Consider the following 7829-nt stretch of genomic DNA (forward strand, 5'->3'; position numbering starts at 1 on the left):
AGCAATAGCTAGTCTAAGTTAAATAAGTCATTCTTAATTACAAGTCAAAGCATACCATCATTTTATATACTTAGCAATAGCAAAAGATTAACTTTACACCTAGGCATAAGGGACATCTGTAAGGAGGAGCATAGCAAAATATACTTCCTCCATCATGACACAGGTCCTACTAGTCCTATAGACGGGAGGTGGATTACAGAGAATCGACAAGGTGTCACCCTCGCGATCTACCACACGATCTAGAATGCAGGGTGCATCCATAGGCAAAACAATGTATAAGCACCACGCTTACACAAAGGTTTGGCTACTCAACCTGTTCGAACAATGAGTTGAGCGCTCTGTGATCCTATGCATAATTGTAATGATAACTCTGACTATACTAAGCATATAATCAAAGCATACTATAAACATGATAACTAAGAACATAATATAGATGAAGATCAAAGTCATTGATAAGATGAATGTAATGGATACAAGGGCTATACCAAGCCTCCGGTGACTGAATCCAAAATCCGAGCAACTGCACGACTCTCCTTGATCTAACTAAAGTAAGCTATGCTAATTCTCTAAGTTTATGGGAGCTCTTCTCACTAGTAGAGAAATGAGCTATACTCTCGGTTCTCAACCCCCTTCAGTCCCGGTTTTGGAACCGGGAGCACGAATCCGGGACTAAAGGGTCCCTCCTTTAGTCCTGGTTTCGCGTCCAGGACTAAATGTCCACCTTTAGTCCCGGTTGGTAATACCAACCGGGACTAAAGAGGCCTCCCGGCCTGGCCACATGGGTCATCCCTTTAGTCCCGGTTGGTATTACCAACCGAGACTAAAGGTTTTATTTTTTTTGTTTCTATTTTCAATTGATGATTCGTTTTGGTTTTCAAATAGGTTTTCGAATACGCATTCTACGCTACTAATAATATATGTATTCTACACATTTATAATGTTCAAACATTTTGTACAAACTAAAGTATGAAACTAATGTATATATTACATGCATATACATATATTGTACGTAATTTTATGTACATATAATATGTATATGTATATATATATATATTACACATAAAGCTTGTATTGTATATTCTATCATATCCTTGGTATAACAAATTCACTCCATCTGGTTTGGCTTCCATGTTTCGTTGACGTCATTGTAGAACTCGCCAGCGGGGTTGAGGACCTGGTCATTAAGAAATCCTACTATGGCCTCTTGAATTGCTTTCAGCTGGTCACGTCGTATGACTTTTTCCTTCAACCATAGAGTCTTCAATAAAAGTTAAAGGAAAAGTATTAATATATATATGTGTGTGTTGGTCACGTGATTACTTATATATATGAGCAATAAAAGAAATTGTAAATATATGAATATATTTATATAGCGTACTTTGATGTTCTCTTCAGGAGTTCTTTTTGAGTATGCCATGATGAACTCGCAAACATAGTATCCACAGTAGTTGTTCCCCTGTTCTTGCCTCAGAACCCACTTTTACGAGAAAAAAGATCTGGTGAATTGAAAGCATGCATGGTGTTAATTGAATTATATATATATATATATATATATATATATATAAATGTAGCTGGTACTTACTTTGTGTGCGATTACATCCAGTGGTGCTTTGCAATATTTCATGTGGTGTTCCTTAATGAAACTTTTCCAAACACTGCGCCCAATAAAATAAAAAATTAATCTAGCCTTTAATAATTGTTGCAGTTAAGAGATCGGGGTATATATAGTTGCTAGCGAGACCAAATTACCCTTGGATAGTATCTATCATGTCTTGATACTCTGTTTGCTCTTTTCTTAACGAGTCTAAGATGCGCAACCGACTATTAGCCATATCGATGACCATCAATATCCAGTGATTGTTGCATATGTTTTTATACACAAATATGATCGACATTAACTAGAGTCAACATATGTACATGTGGGAGATATCTTAGCTAGTAAGCAAATAATTGAACAAATGTCCATATGATCGACATTAATTATTTAACACTCACTTGAAGTTGTAGGGGAATAGTATGTCCTTGTTTTGTTGGTTCACTAAGAACCTCAGAGATTTTTCTCGAGTCCAGCTTTCCATCCAGCCAGCAGGGGATCAGGGTGTTTGAATATGACATTTGGATCAACGAAACCAACATCGTTATCCTGTCTCTTTCTGAGTTCTGTCATCTCATATCTGCATATATAAAAATATAGTGTGAGGATATATAATTTATATATATACATGTAGCTTTATATATATACACTTTAATAGTAGAAAATAATCACACTTACAGACAATAGCAACTAATGAGACTTTTGTCGAGAGAGTCTAGGTGGCATAGTTGGTGTAATTCTCCAAACTCGACATATATAACGTCATCGCCACGGAAGTAATATTGGTTTCTAATTCTGATAGAAACAAAGTTCTCTCCCCGTTTACATGCCGCCATATACCACTTGTTTAGCAGGTACATTTGCATACCTAGTTCACCTAAGGCCTCAGGGTTGTATAGACTCTTTCCATGTTCAAATTTCTTCCAAGGATCCACTTTCGGAGCAGATGGTCCTTCAGCGAGCACTTGGACAAGGTCCAAACCTGTATCCTTGTAAAACCGAACTAGTTTCTCAAAATCGACGTCCGGTAAGTCTAAGTTTGAACCATATTCATTACGAATGACAAGAGAGGGGACTGATTATTGTGATTGTTGTCCGAGTTGTGCAACACCTTTTCCTGCTCTAGTCTTTTTCTACGCCGCCTCAAATGACTTGGTGAGAGAGCGGTCGTAGTCTGATTTTGGCTGGGTCTTTTGAGATTCCCGCTTTTTCTGGTCCACCTTCTTTCTTAGAAGATCTAGAGCTAGGTAGAAGTACGGTTTCTCTGGGTTCTCCTTCGCTTGTCGTTGCTTTCTTACATTTTCGAAGAAACTTTTCACATCTTTTTGTACTTCAGCCTTTAATTCCTTTTTACTTTTCTCGTAAGACAGTTTTTGGGGAATAACTGGATTAGAGGAGGCTTTCTTCTTTGCCGGTTGGTGGGCCAACGACTTTGTTTGCGGGGTGGACCTCTTAGGAGCTGGAGACCTCCTTAGAGGCGTTGGAGACCTCCTCAGAGGTGGCGGTGGTGGAGACCTCCTTGGAGGCGTTGGAGACCTCCTTGGAGGTGGCGGCGGTGGCGGCGTTGCATAATCATTGCCCAGAGCACTATAATGATCTGGAGATTGAATAATTGGACTTAGGTTAGCGAAGGCCCTCCTGTGTGATTACAAAAAAGAATAATTATATAAGAAATTGTTATTATTAATTATGCATGTCAATAGAAAATTTGTGAAAAAATTGTTTCATTCACTTTTGTCCGCACCTATTGTCTGGCAGTTGAGGAGGCGGCGGTGGACCAGAGACCTCGGGAATAATGATGTAGCGCTTGGGCCATAGTATGAATGTCTTCTCTGCTTCTCCTAGAGTCTTCTCTCCATCACCTCCTGGAATGTCAAGAGGCAGATCACTAAAACCTTTGTTAACTCTATCCACTGAGACGCTAACATATCTAGGTGGTATTATTGCCCCATGGATTCTTGGTGTCTTGGTAGGATCTAGAGGAGAAAAAACACCAAGAGCCACCATGATTGTGGCATTCTCTTTTGGAATATGTAGCTCACATGATGTAAACGGTGCAGTGATGTCATCCACGGGGAAACGTAGCATTGCGTCATCTTGATTTGGCAACTCCGTGGAAGCACAGCTGCTTTTCAACTGATTAGGGGGGCTAATAATGATGATTCCTAGATCTGATGTATGCCTTTGGGCACTCATTGCTATTTGCACTTGCTTTCTGATTTTGTCATGCATTCTAGCTTGCATGTCTTTTTCGCGCTCCTGTGCTTGAAGCAATGCCTCCCGTGACTCACGAACCAATTCCTCCAACCTGCTGATCCACGCTGCATCCTCATCCTTCCTTCTCTGCTAGCTTCTGTAGGTATCTTTGTCATCAGGGAAACCATGCTCCCAAGAAATGTTCCATCCTAAACCTCTCATTCGGCCACTGTGTTCAGCGTTCCCGAGGGCATACGTCAGTTCATCCTTCTCTCTACTGGGCCTAAACGCACCAATAGCTTTAGCTTGTAGAGCATAAGACAATCTTTGTGTTGCTCTTTCGAGTTTTGTGCCATGAACTAGCTTCCCAGTCTCTAGGTCCAGTCTTCCCCCATGAGCGAAAAACCAATTCTTCGCGTGTTTGGGCCAATTGAGTGATTCTGGTGTGATACCCTTGGCAAGAATGTCCACTTCCATTTTCTCCCACTTGGGAATGGCAGTCGCGTAGCCACCTGATCCCATGCCATGGTGGTATACCTTCTGTCGGGCATTCTCTTGGTTCCTTCTCACCCGTTCCTCACCCTCTTCTGATGTTTTGTACTATACAAAATCATTCCAGTAGGGCCTCAACTTCGCGAGCGGGCCGCTAGTATTGAAATTGGGTGTTAGGTTCTTCTTGACGTATTTCGTGTATATGGATTTCTTCCAAGTCTGGAATTGTGTGGCCATCTTTTTCATAGCCCACTTTCGAACTAGTTCCTTCAATTCATCATCGTTGATAGCATCATAATCATCCGCTTGCAACGTGAAATGTTGAAGGATATCATCCCAAATTAAATTCTTATCAAGATAAGAGACAAAACTAACATGAGGCTCGTTGATCTTTTGCTTCCATTCACGGGCACTGATCGGAAGTCTATCCCTTACAAGGCACCCACAGTGTTGCATGAATTTCCTTGCATGTGGACCAAGTGGTTTGCCTGTCTCGATATTGAATTCCGATATTATGTAGCGGCCCTCTAATGGCTTTTTTGGGCCTCGAATTTTTTTGCTTTTCGCCGTTGTGGTCATCGATCCAGAGGGCTACGTATAAAAAAAAGAATAAATAAATATCATGTGTACACATAATAGATGATAGATGTTCAAATATATATATAAATATATATACCTCGCTAGTATTTTCTTGCACAATATTTTCTTGGTTATCTTCAAGAGCCAGGTATTGACTCCCGTCATCTACATCCTGCTGGTCACCATCGACAAATTGAGTGCCGGTGTTGATAATATCCATCATTTCTTCATCCATGTTGTCTCTCGGGGCAGCCATCTAACTTTTACTCCACTAGATATATCTACAAAAAATAAAAACTATATCTATAAAATGGACTCCTGCAGGACGTGCCACCTCGAGGATAGTAACATTTGTAGATGACATCTGTAGGTATGAAGTTATCAAATATCCATCAAATTCTAGCTCAAAAACATGTTTAAATAAGTAACCATCCGTACTTGTTGACCTTGCTTACGTGATCATCTCGGCGAGCATTTCTCCACCGGACGGCACCGTACTTGGCCATGGAAGAGCTCTGTTTCTACAAGGAAGGGAACACGGTCTTCCATGACCGTTGCCGCTCTCCCTCATAGAATCAAAGCTCCTCCTTGACGTCCGTTACCGCTCGGCAGAGAACATGCTAGCCGAGATGAACACGGTCCGCAAGTTCAACTAGTTCATCAATCCATGTTTCTGCACGACCTAAAATCTTAGGACATCAATCCATCTTTAGTATGGATTATTTGAACCCACCTCTTACTAATAGGTGGTTGGATAATTGGCTTATGTATGAGCTATTAGGACCTATTAGTATCTCTTCACCAACTTCTCTGCTCTAGTAGAAGACCTCCAACCAGAGCCCCCAAATCCTTTTAATAGACACTGACAATTGAGGTCCACCTATCATCCCTACCAACTTATCTATGTGTCACGGGGAAGAGGTCTTCGCAGCCCATAGCGCTGTGGGAAGAGTGCGTCGTGGCCGCGGAGAAGCAGGGCGTCGCGGCTACTTGCAAGTAAGAAGTAGCGCCGTGGGGAAGCGCTCGTCATGGCCGCGGGGAAGAAGTAGCACCGTAGGGAAAAGGGTGTCCTGGCCACGTGGGGAAGGAGCGTGTCGTGGCCATTGCACCCGCCGGCCCGCCCCTTGCTCTGTTGTGTCGGATTGGAGGAGGAGATCTGGACGCACGATGAGAGAGGGCCATGGCAAGATCCGCGTTGGGGCGGGCCACTAGATCTGGGGTGAAGGAGGTGGCATTGCGATAGGAGGTGTTCGATGGCCTCTTCCTCACTAGATCTGGGCGAGGCTCGGTGGAAACATTAGGGATTGAAGGGCATGGAGAGGGAAGAGAGCGGGCGTGGGATCTAGAACAATGGCGAACTGCCGGATGGGGGCTAGGGTGGACGCCTGTAGGATTGAGGGCCAAGGGGGCTGGTTCACGGTGAAACATGCCCTAATGATTTTGTGCTCGCCATGCTACTGACATACTCTAAGTTTGAAGGCTCTTGATTGTTATCTTCTACACTCGACCTGTTTGAATACCAAGAGCACATCGAACCGGGCATATTGCAAATTGGAACTTTCGTTCGACGGGCCCGAGCGCCAAGTCTAAAAAATCACTGCTCTGCGCCGTGCGCGGCAAGACACGAGGTGTCACACCCAATTTTAAGGATAAAATTGACTACACAAAACTCGTGTGTGCCCAGGAATCAATCACACACACAAGCTGACAAATTACATAAAGTATCATCACGGTGTCATCATACATCAGAGTTATAATAAAACTTAGTCTTTTACATCACAGCGGAATAATAAAAAGATAATAAAACTCTCGTGGCCATCATCACAGGGAAGGTCAACTGGTTGACCACAAGCCTAATAATCCTCCGGGAAATCCTCATACCCGTTGTCATCTGTTACCCATCCGGGATTTTTATCCAAGTAAAGAAAATAAACAAGTGTAAGTACATTCCGTACTTAGCAAGCTAACATGGGGTTATGAAGCTTAAAAAGGTTAGACTCTGGTTTACTGCAGTTAGCATTTTTAATAGGTCAAGCTTTTAATCTCAAGTATTATCAAGTTATGCTTAAGCTCCCAATTAATTCCCACAAGAACATATATCGGGGTCAAGTGTACCATATATCATCATTGAACAACTTTAAATGATCATCAACAATTAACCAGTTATTTTGTGAGTTTTCTGGGCCACTCGTAACCGTGAGCACGGCTGTTATAACAGTTTGTTACCCTCTGCAGAGGTGGTGCACATTCACCGCGAGTTGTGATCCCCATATGCCGGGGTTAATTACTCCCATGTCACTACCAAGGTGAGCGGGCAGGGTACACTATGAAGCCATTTCATAGGTTTCCCTAACAAGTTAGGGCCGCTAGGTTTCCTTGGCAGGCAGATGTAGGGACCCCCCTTTCCTATGGCACAAATCCATTGCGGCTATACTCATAGGAACAGAGGCAGCCCTATACCCAAAGTGGCAAGCCCCATTTGCACCAAAAAGGTAACCTCTAACCAGCTAGGAAAGGTCCTATTACTGAGCTAAAGTCAGAGCCATATGACTCTCCCGGTTGCACTATCAGTCCCAGCTTTTGCCGACAGATAAGTCCTTATGGAGGGCCGCGAGCAATATGAACAAAGGTCATTTGCACTTTCGCCCTATGGAACAGTTGTTATAAATCATGTTACTCACTTTGTTCCATAGTATCATTCATCAACGTGTATGTCAAGTTCAGTTAGAGCACTAGCAATCTACCCATATGCATTTGACCCATAGGAGACAAGGAACAGGATAAACAATCACTAGGATGTCCTTACGGGTATCAAAATTAGACACATGCAAATGAGTAATTGATTAAAGTGAAATAGGACATTAAGGAAGGCCCATGTTATACTTGCCTTGGTTTACAAACTCGTGCTGGTCCTGCTGGTCATCGAAGAGTTCTTGGTCTCCAACGTTTTCCTCACCGTCTGAACGCG

This window comes from Miscanthus floridulus, chromosome 10 (assembly GCF_019320115.1).
Source record: "Miscanthus floridulus cultivar M001 chromosome 10, ASM1932011v1, whole genome shotgun sequence".
Lineage (NCBI taxonomy): Eukaryota > Viridiplantae > Streptophyta > Magnoliopsida > Poales > Poaceae > Miscanthus > Miscanthus floridulus.